The sequence below is a fragment of the Elephantulus edwardii genome, unplaced genomic scaffold, assembly GCF_000299155.1.
Source record: "Elephantulus edwardii isolate Elephantulus edwardi_28Jun2011 unplaced genomic scaffold, EleEdw1.0 scaffold00186, whole genome shotgun sequence".
Classification (NCBI taxonomy): Eukaryota; Metazoa; Chordata; class Mammalia; order Macroscelidea; family Macroscelididae; genus Elephantulus; species Elephantulus edwardii.
The window spans coordinates 5,009,415-5,022,599 of NW_006399936.1; the positions used below are offsets into that span (position 1 = coordinate 5,009,415).

Here is a 13,185-nt window from a genome sequence, read left to right on the forward strand (position 1 = left end):
TATTTTTTAAAATTTTTTTAAATGTGGTGGTTGTAAATATGCCACAAATTTTAGATACTCCTCACAGTGGTTGGTAAGGACAGAATAAATGAGCCAGATAACTAAATAACTGTCTTCTAATATTAAGGCAAGCTGTATTTGTTAAAAAAAAATTTTAAGTGCCTAAGAAAAATGTCTTAGGATACTGAGAAGGATCTGAAGTGCTTGCTGTAGAAAGTCAAGGACTGCAGCCTTCAATAGTAATTGAAGCTTAAGATCAAGAAAACAAAGATTCTTATCACTGGGCCAACTGGAAGAATCATGATAGATGGTGAAGAGATTGAGATTGTTAATAGCTTTAGTTTGCTTGGCTCCACAATTAACACTCTTGGTGTCAACATTAGGAAAGTCTGCTGTCAGGGACCTCTCCAGAGTACTGAAGAGCAACAATGTCAATCTGGAATCTAAGATACACCCAATTCAGGCCATAGTCTATGCAATTATTTGCTATGCATCAGAAATCTGGACACTGACTAGGGATGATAGAAAGAGAATTGACATCTTTGAGCTGTAGTGCTGGAGATGAGTATTGAATATATCATGGACTGCCAGGAGAACAAACAGGTTCATCCTGAAGAGGGTGAAGCCAGGCTGCTCCTTGGAGCCAAGGATTCTGAAGCTTCATCTGACCTATTTTGGGCATGCTGCAAGAAGGGACCAGTCCTTGGAAAGGGACATCACGGTTGGGAGGGTGGAGGGACAGAGCAAGAGAGGAAGACCTTTGAAGAGATGGACTGAGATACTAGGCTAAAAGGGGTAGATGTGTCAGAGACAAAAAGGTTGGCCTAGGATAGAACAGGATTCAGAGCTGTTGTACATGGTGACTCAATGGCACATAACAACAACAAGAAGAAGACATTCATATTTCAGAACCAAAAAATATTAAGTGTCATTATGCAGAAAACATACACACAAACAACAACAAAAAGTGGGAAGGCGAAACAAAGGACAGTAATGGAAGATCAAAGAGGAAAGAACATGCCGAAACCCACTGATTTTCTGGGGGTGGGAGAGGTGCTAGGATTCCTCTTTTTAAAAAACAGCAGTAAAGAACTTAAGGAAGCTTTACTCTGAGGACTAGCAATTTCTGCCACCACCCATTATGAACTGGTATTAAGAACTTAATAAACTCATTGTTTACATTTATAAGGAGTTAAAGTAGGGGTCAATGAGGTGATCGCTTTAAAAACTTGATGATGAGTTTTCTAAGTGCCTTTTCCTTCAGGTAATAAGGTCGCTCAGGTGATGTGTTAGGAGAACACATTTCATTAAAGAGATGGGTTTATTTAGGGAGTTTGAGGTTTTAGTTTCAAAGCATAATTATTAGTGAACTTATCAACTTTCTCTTCACTTCAGTGGTATCCCAATACAGCATACGGCTACAAAGACGGCTAAAGGATGAACAGGGAACTGACAGATTATCTGTATTAATACTGCTGCTTTATTTCTGAAATTGTTCTCCACGATGTTCTCTGTGCCTGCCCTCAAACTGTCCACACGCTGTTGAGGGACACAATGTCAACTCCAAAATTTCTTCTCATGAATAAGGGAGTTAGCATGCTGATCTGATTGCAAGAGGAGTCAGTTGATATAAATGGTTAGAGAATGAGAAGACCACCCTCCTACAGCTTGGCCTAGGGAGCTCTAGTGGCTAAGTGACAAGAAGCTACGCTGCAATCCCAAAGGCGCATGGTTCGAGGCCATCAGCTGCTCTGCAGGAGGATGAGCAGTCTCCTCCCGAGCCATTAAATGCCTCACAACAACAACAACAACTGCTTGGATTAATGGTAAGGACTCGCACTGTCAACCCAAAGTCACAGCTCATTGAAACCCACCAGCTGCTCTGCAGGAGAAGACTGGGCTATCTCCTCCCATATTTACTGCTTCTGAAAACCCACTGGAGGGTCAGCTATGAGTCAGTTATAACTTGATGGTACATTATAACAACAACACTGCCACCTGAAAGAGACCATGTACCTCAATTCATTCATATTCATTCATTCATATTCTCTCTCTCTCTCTCTCTCTCTTTCCCTCTCTTTCTCTACCTCCCTCCCCCCCCACACACACACAAAGGGGTACAACTATTATAATTAAAGAAGAGTAAAATCGTACAGATGGGAGAGTACAGGGGTTAAGCCTGAATGGCTATACTTTGGGAACAAGGAAAGAAAAATTGTTACAGATAGAACAAATCCTCTGCTGGATGTTATATGAATATTTGAGGCCAAGGTCTGACAGCTTTGCCAGTCGAATGTTGATTTAAAAGGTTGTATGGATCAAACTGATACCTTTTTATAAAGTAATGATTTCTTTTCCAATTTCTAGTACCTAAAAAGTCATGAAATTGTCTTCTGATGTGGAACATATATAGTCATCTGGTATTTTTAAAAAGTTGATATAGATTCCAACTCATGGCGACCTCATGTCCGTCAAGAGTAGATCTGTGCTCCCTAGCACTGGTAAGACGTTGTGCTGCCAGGCCTGAGGTATATGGCTAGAATCCACCAGAGAGCTGTTCTGTGGAGGAAAGTGGGGAATCTCCTTCCAAGTAACTTAAAGTCTCTGAAAACCCCCTGGCGGGTCTCCTATCAGTTGCTTCCAACTCGAAGGCACATAACAACAACAGAAGGTATAGGGGGAGCTCAGGTGGCCTGGTGGGTAAGGAGTTGTGTTGCCAACCCAAAGAGAAATGGTTCATATCCACCAGCTGCTCCACAGGAGAAAGATGGGCAAACTCTTCCCTTGTCATTTACAGCCTCTGAAAAGCTACTCGGGGTCAGTTTTACTTGGTTCTGCCTCAATGGCAATGACAATGAATAGCAAAAATAACAATGAAGAGAGGCACAGAAAGAACGAATGGCAATAATAACAATGAAGACAGGAACAATATGAATGAATGGCAATAACAGAGAAGACTCTGACACAGAGTTCACAGTGTCGTGCCGCTAGGCCAAAGGGGGCATCTCTCTGACATCCAAATCCACAAGTAATTCCACAGGGGAAAAATAGGCAATCTCCTCCTGTGAGATTTACAGCTTCTGAAAACCTGCTGGAGGGCCAGCTATGAGACGGTTCCTACTTGACAGTAATGCGTGAGTGATAAGGTATAGACTATTCATACCCTCATTTTACATGGAAGTAAACTGAGTCACACTGTCATTATATACTGTTGCATCAGAACCGACGCACAGTTGACCCTCAAGAGGGTTTTCTCCCTTGGAGCAGCTGGCAGATTTGAACTGTGTGCTTTCTGGATTGCAGCGCAGCTCCTGCCCACTAGTTTATAAACTCATCCAAGGCCACTGTCCAAGCAGGTCCCGTGGCCAATAATCAACACTGGCTCTAGAGCTCATGTTAACCTACTGTCACATTTCTAAGGCAATCAGTCTCAATTCTGCCAGATGACACTCCATTCCTTCTCCCCATAGCTTCTTGTAATGTTAAAATACTGTAACTCCCCCCTCCCTCAAGTCTCCCTATATTCATAAGCCTTATTCATTGTCAGAGAAACTAAGGCAATTTTCTCTAAGCCTAGGTTTATTCCTCACCAGCTGACAAGCAAAGCAAATTGGAACCAAAAAAAAAAAGGAATAAGAAGAGCTGTTTGGTCAGTATATACTGGGCAGATACAAATCAAATCATCTGAATAAAAGAATGGCAATTGAAGGCCTAGTTACGCTGGTGGTCAAAAACTGTGCTGCAAGGTTTGTGGTTCGAAATCCACCAGCTATTCCACAAGAGAATGGGCTATCTCCTCTCATCGATGGCCTAGCTCCTCTCATCAATGGGCTATCTCCTCTCATCACATTTCCTGCCTCTGAACACTTGCTGGAGGGTCAGCTATGGGTTGGTTCTGAATGGAAGGTGCACAACCCCAACAACCAGGGAATCTTACAGGCACGCACACAAAAGATCCTTCTGTGCTGGCTCTTCTGTGCATCCTCTGAGCTCTGGTAAAGGCTGGCAGGTTTCATAAAAACCATTTGCACTGTAAGGTAGACCAGGGAGCAGGCTAATTTTAGTAAACAGTTAGTTGAGTCGTGTCCAGGAAAACCTAATTATTCAACTCACGCCCAATAGAACCCCCCAGGCGGTTCTCTAATAAAGTAGTTTCCTGAACAGGTCACAGGCTTCCAAAACGACGCTGACAACAAAGGGCCAGAACATCCTTTGGTAACTGCATAAAACTCAGCAAGCGAAAGGAATCTGGTCACCAATAAACAAGGGATATTAGGAGGCTTCCCCGCTGCTTGATGTTTCTGCCCAGGAGAAGGAATAGCATCATCATAAATAGTCATGTGAATCCCAAAACTATATCCAGTATTGTTTCTTTTTTCTAGGAAAAGATAAGTTCCAGGATAAATATCCAGGTGGCCATTTAAAGTAGCTTTACCTGTCTCGTTCCTTGACCTCTTCCCCTTTCTCCTTCCTGCATTCTACCCAGCCTCTACCGGAGCTCAGAAGACCCAACACCCCAGGCACAAGGGTTCCTCCTTCACTGGAAGCAGTAAAGCATCTTACACGAGTGTCAGTCAACAGATGCCTTCTGCACAGACAATGGAGACCATGGTGAAAACGGAGGAGGGAAGAAGACTCACATAGAGGCCCTGTCGGGCCCACCAGGAGAGCACACTGCCAGGCTTGGGTTGTCAGTGCAGTGGGTAAAGGGCCCACATGTAAGCGAACAAACATTTCTCTGCCACAGGAACCAGGCAAATTGTGACAATTCATTTATTTGAATGAGATTTGTAAAATATCTTGATTTGTATGATGAAAACTGGTTTCTCATTCTTGTATGTCAACAGGAAAAACAACAAAGCACATTTTTAAAAAATGTTTTTCTTGTATTTATATACATTAGTGTACTTATTATTCTTTACTTTTTTAATTATTAAATTTTATTAATTTTAATGAACATTTACAGAGATTTTGGGTTTTCATTCATTCATTGTTGCACTGTTTTCTCTACCCTCCTCCCCAGTTTGTTCTTTTTTTTTCCCCCCTTGAAAGTCTGTTTTAATTGTCCAATTGCCACAGTACTTGTCAAAGCCAGTTCTGATTAATTAAAGCAAATTTTAAAAACTCACAGTGACCCTCCATCAAGTTTCTGAGCCTGTTTATCTTTAAGGGAAGAAACTGTTCCTCTTTCTCTTACAGAGCAGCTACTGGATGCGAACCACTGACTTTGTGCCTTCCAGACCAACACATTATGTACTACACCACCAAATTCTTGAAGAAAAAAAAAACACACAGAGTGAGAAAAAGGGCAAAAGACTTAAGGCTAACCTACAATTTATCCAGAGTGAATTATTCCAAAAGCAGGACTATATGAAGAACGTGGCATCAGGATTTGAGGAAGATTCATCAAGCACTTGCGTTACGCAGATGGCCTCGTCCTGCTTGCAGAAAGGGAAGACCACTTGAAGCATACACTGAAGAAAAACCAAGGCCACCGCCTTCAACATGGATTCATCAACTGTTCTTTGGGGCGGGGTGGCACGGTGGCGGAGGGGGAGCAGGGTCAGGGTGAGGGGGATATTACATACCAACAAAGAAGTTTATTTTTTGCTTTTCAAAGAGAGGAGCGAACTGGGGGGAGGGGGTAAAGAAAAAAGTGCAACAATGAATGAATGAAAATCCAAAATCTCTGTAAATGTTCGTTAAAATTAATAAAACAAAATTTAAAAAAATAATGAAAAACACTGGGAATGTACTATAGAATTAAATTTGTGTTACCTACATGGCCTTAACAGAATGGAAAGTAGCCAAGAATAGATAGATGGTGTATCATCTATAACCAAAAATCTTTATGCTGAATGATATATTGCAAAGATCTGTATATTAACTACTTATTTTATTTACTTATTAACTCAACAAATAAAAGATAATTTCTATTGATCACACACACACAAAAAGAGAGAGCTCAAAACAGCATGTTATATAGAGAAAATCTGCTGTTAAGGATCATCTCTTCAAAGTTCTAAGGAACAGGGATGTCAGTTTAAAGGCTAAGGATTGCCTGATCCAAGCCACAGCCTTTTAAATTACTTCCCGTGCCATCTAAAAGTTAGACAATTAATAAGGACAAAGAATAACTCTGCAAAAGAAGTGATGCCTTTAAGTTGCGGGGTTGGAGAACAGTAATGAATGATCACTGGACAGCCAAGAGAACAAACAAATCTGTGCTGGGGGTGTGCAATCAGGGTGGGCCTTAGAGACAAAGATGGTGAACCTCTGTCTCATACACTTTGGGTGTGTTTTCAAAAGGGACCAATCTATGGAAAAAGACAGCATTGTGGAGGGTCAGAGAAAGAGAAGACAACCCTTAATGAGGGGAACTGGCACAGTGACTGACACTGGGCTCGAGCAGTCGGCGCTCATGAGAACGGCACAGGAAACATGCTGAGGTTCTATCTGTTGGGTCACAGGGTCATTATTATGAGTTGTCGTCAACTTAATGACCCCTAACAACAACAACAACAACAACAGAGTGTCAGCATCTTGAATTTGGATTTCTTGCTTCTTACCCTGTGAAAAAAGTAAAAACTAAAGTGCTGTTTATGAAAGCTAGCTGTCTTTGGTACGTCTCTTATAACAACACTAGATAAATAAGCTGGTTAGTCTCTTGGCTGAGCGCTATAAAATGTGTGTCCCCTTAAATAAGTCACTTATAATCTCTCTTATGTATCTGAGTATCCTCATCTGTACATGGTGGACGGCACTAAATGTTCTTCTAAAAGTTCCTGACAACAACCCACCTAAGACACTTAGCCCAATTTCTGAAACAGAAGGCAGATTAGAAACAAGATGAGTGGAGAAAAACTGAAAATCCAAAATAATGGGGCTTAATCAATATAGAAATGAACTTCTCTCTTACCTAAGGGGCTGTCATTGTCATTTCTAATTCACAAGAGTTGGCTCTTCCCAAATAACGCTGAGAGGCTGCCTCACGTGATCTCATTCCCGCCAATAGGGAGTAGGCCATGTCCTCAGGAGGGCATGTCCCAGAATCTGCACAGAGCACATACCGTCCAACCTACTCAGCCTGATTGGCCACGTCAAACAGAAGGTGGTGAAAGGGAGGGTGTTTTGTTTTGTTTTCCAAGTTGACATGTACATACCTAAACACTAAGAGGTAAGCAGCAGTCTCTGACATGGAGTCAATGGCAAACATTCTTACATGGGAACTTGACAGTTATGTCCCAAAGAGTCTATAATAAAGAGTATATGGGTACATGAAATCACAGAAACAACGCACTCAACAACACATCTTATCTCAGTAAGAGGTACATAAATGCACATGTTCCACTGTAAAGCAAACAGCAGCAACCCCCTCAAATGGAGACAGACCTTCTCAAGCCACAGGATCACTGGTCCCAAGTGACAAAGTTCAGCTCTGCTTATTCTCAAGCTCCTCCCACTGTACTCTGAGCCCCAGTCCAGCCTCTGTCAAGGTGAGGGAAATTTCTGACTGTCACTCATATGTGTCTGTCTTGGGATCCTCTCTCCTGACAGAAGAAGCTGACAGAAGCCAGGGTAGAATACTCAGAGAGCCTCAGGGCAGCCTTCTCCAACCAGCAGACTCTCCCCACAGGGCATGAAATGGTCAAAAGGACCCCAGCTTTACCTGTCCCTGACTGGACTCAAGTTTTCTCTCTCTGTCACTAGCCACTGTCTTTGAAATTTAAGCTCGCTTTAGAGCTCAAAACAATCCTGTCACTGCACTTAAATTCACTTGGGGAGAGTTAAAAAAAGGAATGCTTGGTCTCTGATTCTCAAGTCGTATGAAAAAATTCATCCGCAACCATTCGAAGAGAGAAGGGAAATATTTACTCCCTTCTCCCACTCCTTTCCTGCAGAACAGAAAGGGGCATTGTGTATTATTTTGATCACAGAATCAAACTCAAAGTAAAAACGTCCAGGAGTGATAACCACACACTAGTTACATTTTTTTTTTTTTTTAGTTACATATTTTCTCTCCTCTCGTAGCTGGGAGCTCAGGTGCCATGGACCATAACAAGCTGTTTGGCTGACGCCAAGGCTGTGCCTCTCTATCTAGCATTTTGTTTGATCCCATCAGCAGCTCCGAGGCAGAAAGATGGGAAATCTCGCCTACAATCTACAGCCCTGGAAACACAAAGGTGAGTCAGTTCGGAGTAGATTGTGACTTGACAACAATGAGAGACAGATATGGTTAACTGTACGTAGAACCACCATCCTTCTTAGCGTAAGGTCTTATCAAGGGTAGCAGGTGTCTGGAGCACAAAAGAGGCTGAGTTTTACTAAATCTTTATCATTGCATAAAGATCTCAGGTGGTGTAATGCGTTATGCGTCACGCTGCTGGTAGCCAAAGGTCAATGACTTGAACCACCAGCTTCTCCAAAAGAGAAGGATGGACATTTCCTTCTATAAAGATTTAAAGCCACAGAAATCTAGTGGAGGAAGGCTATGGGTTTGGCTTTTTGGTTATATCCTTACATGTGGACTACACCGAGGTCTCTCCCAAGAATTTAGGGGAGGGAAAAAATTTGTCTTCTGACAAATATCAAAGTGTTTTGAAATGTGAAAAGTCTGTTCTCTTTCTGTTTCCTCTACAGCTACATGAGCTCAAGAGCACAAAGACATCCTCTGTAGCTTTATTTATAAAAACAAGAGACTAGAAGCCACAGAGAAGTCCACTGAGAGGGGACTGACCAGATATGACATAACACATCTGCTACAGTGAAACACGATGTGGGAGATACAAAATACTGAACTTGACCTCTCAGTGTCTTGAAAAAAGTGTTAGAGACCTACTGACAGGCTAAGCACACGCAGGCTCTGGAAACTCTGACGTGTTATAAACGCTCGGGTCCACTTCTTAGCCGTGTGACTTTGGGCAAGTTACACAAGCTGCGGAAGCTGCAGACTTCTCCTCTGACAGTGGGAGAATCAGAGAACCTACTTCACTGAGCACTGTGGGAAGGACAGTAAGCTGCTGTTTGGAAAGTGTGAGCTAACACAATTGGTAATACGGTTGTTGGTACCAATAATATGTCAGAAAAGACTCTAAAGATTGCACTGTAATGTGGGGAAGCCAACACTATAGGAAAACATGTCAAAGTAAAAGAGCTGGACTCCAAAGGGCAGCTCAGGAGGACAAAGCAAAAAGTATTATAATGGAATGTAGAGAGAGCTGGAATTGGGGAATTAAAAGGGGAGAACTCGCTCTGCATTACTCAAGCTGAAAGAACTGAAAAATAAATTTCAGCCTCATGTAATGTTGAAAGATGCTATGAGCAAAGTATTGAATGACCCAGACGCTTCAAAAGAAGATGGAGAAAATACAGAATCACTGTACCAAAAAGAATTGACTAACACTGAAAAATGTCAGGAAGTACCATGTGAACAGGAGCCAGTGGTAATGAAGGAGGAAGTGGAAACTGCATTGAAGGCACTGGAAAAAAAATAAGGCCCCACAAATCGATGTGACACCAACTGATTTGTTTCCGTTAACAGACGCAGTCATGGATGCACTCACCAGTCTATGCCAGGCAAGTCTGCTATTGTTGTTGTATAATTTTGGGTCTGAACCAATCCATAGCTGACCCTCCAGGGGGTTTTCACAGGCAATTAATCTCATGGGAGGGGGCTGTCCATCTTTCTCCTGTGGAGCCGCTAGTGTATTCAAACAACATAGTTACGGGTTGCTATGAGTCGCAAATGACTCGACGGCACATAACAACAACAACAACAACACCTCTGTGTTGCCAGTGCAACTCCTTACCACTAGGCCACCAGAGCTCTAAGAAGGGACAATTCCCTTTAAGGCTTGGACAGAAGAAACAGGGAAATCTGGCTATGTCCTTAATGATTTACCAAGCAGCATGTTCGTTTATCCCGATCAGGGTCTTTAGCCCAATTCTGTAGTCCTATATGCCATAATATTGTACTTGCCACTGCTTTGTGTTGTTGGGGTGTGCACCGCAGGATTGGAGCAGACCCACAGTTGACCCTCCTGTGGGTTTTCAGAGGCAGTTAATCACACAGGAGGAGGCTGCCATCTTTCTCCCGCTACTACTGCTTTAGTGGCAGTTAAAGCGCCGCAGACTTGGCAGAAACTTCGCTGCTTGTCCAGTATTGAGAATACTGAGCTGACAGGAGTCCAGAACGCCAAGTCAAAGAGCCAATTTGGAGAAACCTCCAGGATAATCTCAAGAGTTTCAAATAACCATCCCCCCTCAGACCAATTCCTTTATTTATGCGCATACAGTATTATTGTTGCTGCTGTGTGAAACCTGGCCAACTAAAATTCATGTTGTTGTTGTTGTTATTGTTGTCTGCATAGCTGACCCTCCAGCAGGTTGTCAGAGGCAGATAAACCACAACGGACGAGACTGCCCATCCTTCTCCCACGGAACAGCTGCTGCTGGAGTCTGGCCACATGCCTTGGGGATTGCAGCACAGTTTGTCACCACCCTGACCTATCCTGTGTCACTGTCACAATCCCTGACATGCTCACTCACACCCATTGTGTCGATGTATGTTGAGGACGGTCTTCTTGTCTTCAATCCAGCATTATTGTTGTTGTTTTAGCTGCCCCTCCAGTGGGTTTTCAGAGGCAGTAAATCCCATTGGAGGAGACGGCCCATCTTTCTCCTCTAGGGTAACTGGTGGATTGGTGGATTCAAACTGCCCGCTTTCAGGCTGGCAGCACAGCTCCTTACCACGAGGTCATTACCATCTGCAATAAAATCAGCCTCACTGTAGAACAAAAGAACACTTAACCCAGGGCCTGCTTGGCTTACATTTTAGCTTCACACCCTACCTGGACTAACTTGAACTCCCTGCCAAGGAGTCTGAACTGACACAGGGCTGCGTCTCCAGCAGGTTTTAGGGAAACTGTACATGGCAGGAAATTGCCCATCTTTCTCCCGCATGCCGGCAGAGCTCCCTTAGAAAAGAGAGAAACTGTCCTACTGACAGTCCTTGATTCCCATGTCTTCCTGCCCGCCCACCCACTCCCCAAATAGACTACGTTCCTTGACTTTTTCCAATTGCAATCGTAATGGGATTCCCCCCCTTTGACACCAACACTCACAATCCTGTGATGATTTTCCTTTGTTTTCTGCCTTATAAATAAAATAATACATGGCTGTGATTTGGTAGAACTCCTTCAGCATCATGCAGATGGTTTCCCTTATTCCTAAAAGGCTTGCCCTTCTGTGTCTGTCTTAATGAAAGGATCTCTCCAGCAGCACGTTGCATTTGCCTGTGGTGCGGCTAACCAAAACATCAGGTTTGACCCCACCAGCTACTTGTCAGGAAAAAAGACATAGACTCTCCTCTCTCTCTCGTTGTTGATTGTCTTTGAGTCGAGCACGACTCATAGCAACCCTATGAACAAAAGGCCTGAAGCCTCCCTACAACTCTCAACATTTATCAAAGTTCATAGAGTTTCCGGAGACATGTTATTTAGGAAGTGCATGCCACTCCTGCTTTCAAATGTACACACGTTATTTTTTAAATTGGTTTGCTTACAAAGTTTATCTACATTGTGTTTCACATTACTCTTCATTCGCACTGTGTTTCATACAATCATTTTCTTGCATTATGTTTTATAAAATTAATCACCACTGGACCTTGCCCATCATTACCCTGTCTTTTCCTGGAAACCTGATGGAGGACAGCAGTGAGTTGGGGACCTACTGGTAAGAAGCTGAGCTTCAATCCCAAAGGCATGCAGTTCGAAACCACCGGGTGTGTGGACAATACATATTAATATGAATATAGAAATCTCTCTCAAAACCTTCTCACCTACCCACACCTGTTTATCTTCCTATCAACTGTATTTCTTGTTTCTATTTCTGTCTTTCCCTTTTTCTTCTTCCAGTGGTATTATGCTGATAAGCTCTCTGTTGAATACTTCCTTTACCTTCAAATCAACTCCCTCTATTGAAAGAGGCTGTGGAGAAGCTCAATATCAGTCAGAGGGGGAAAAAAGACCAAGGACTGTGTGTGTGAGAGACACCATCAATTATTCTTATCCAAGTTCAATGTGAAGCTCAAGAATATTAAAACAAGTCCACCAGAGCCAAAAGACGACCTTGAGAATACTACTTCACCTGAATTTAGAGACTATCTATAGAGTCAGTTTGATAAACTGAATACTAAGGACCAGAGATTATACGACTGTGGGATGGTATCAAGGATATCAAATGTAAAAGAAGGAAAAGGTCATTAAACATAGGACAGAAAGAAAAGATCAAAATGGATGTCAGACAAGGCTTTGAGACTTTCTGTTGAATGCAGAGAAGCTAAGACAAAAGGAAGAAGTGGTGATGTAAGTGAAGTGAACTTAAGATTTCAAAAGGCTGCTTTGGAAGACAAAGCAAAGTATTACAATTAAATGTGCAAAAATCCGGGAGTTGAAAACCCAAAAGGAAAGAATAAAATTAGAAGCTAGAAGAACTGAAAGGAAAGCATCAAGTTTCATACTGAAATAGAGAGAGGCTATGGGCAAAATATTGAAAGATGCAGAAAGCATAGGGGGAAAGATGGAAAGAACGTAAAGATTCCCTTCACTACATACAAAGATTCACTGGTGGGTGCTACACTATTTCTGGAGCTAGCTGATGATAACAGCTCACCGAACTGAAGGGAAAAGGTGAAGCTGCATGGGCAAGCATAGGTGAAAAGCACGTCTTCAGGAACTGACAGAGTATCAATTCAAAGATACAACACTGGCGGTCCTCTCCTGGCCATGCCAAAAGAACTTGGAAGACAAGCAGCTGGCCAATCAACTGGAAAAGATTCACATGTGAAGCCAATCTAAAAGAAAGATGATTCAACCAAATGTGAAGATGATTGACCAATATTATTAACATGGAGTCAAAGATAAATAAAAAATGTCAGGTAACTGCCAGAAATTCAAGCTCCATTCATAAGCGAATGTAGGAAAAGAGGTATCTTTGACGAAAGCAAGGAATACCAGAAAGATCTTTCCTGCTTAAATAAAGGTATTTAAGAGCTCTGGTGGCCTAATGGCAAGAAGCTGCACTGTAATCCCAGAGGTACGCAGTTCAAATCCACCAGATGTTCTGCTGGAGAAGGAGGGGCAATCTCCTCCTGTACCAGTCAGATCCGATTTGACAGTACACACA

At 42.5% G+C, this 13,185-nt stretch overlaps 1 protein-coding gene across 1 annotated transcript in view; it reads right to left on the bottom strand.

The window, feature by feature from the left end:
• The window catches only part of HS3ST4 (heparan sulfate (glucosamine) 3-O-sulfotransferase 4), a 466,237-nt gene that overhangs the window by 419,169 nt on the left and 33,883 nt on the right, over positions 1 to 13,185 (bottom strand). The window lies entirely within an intron of this gene.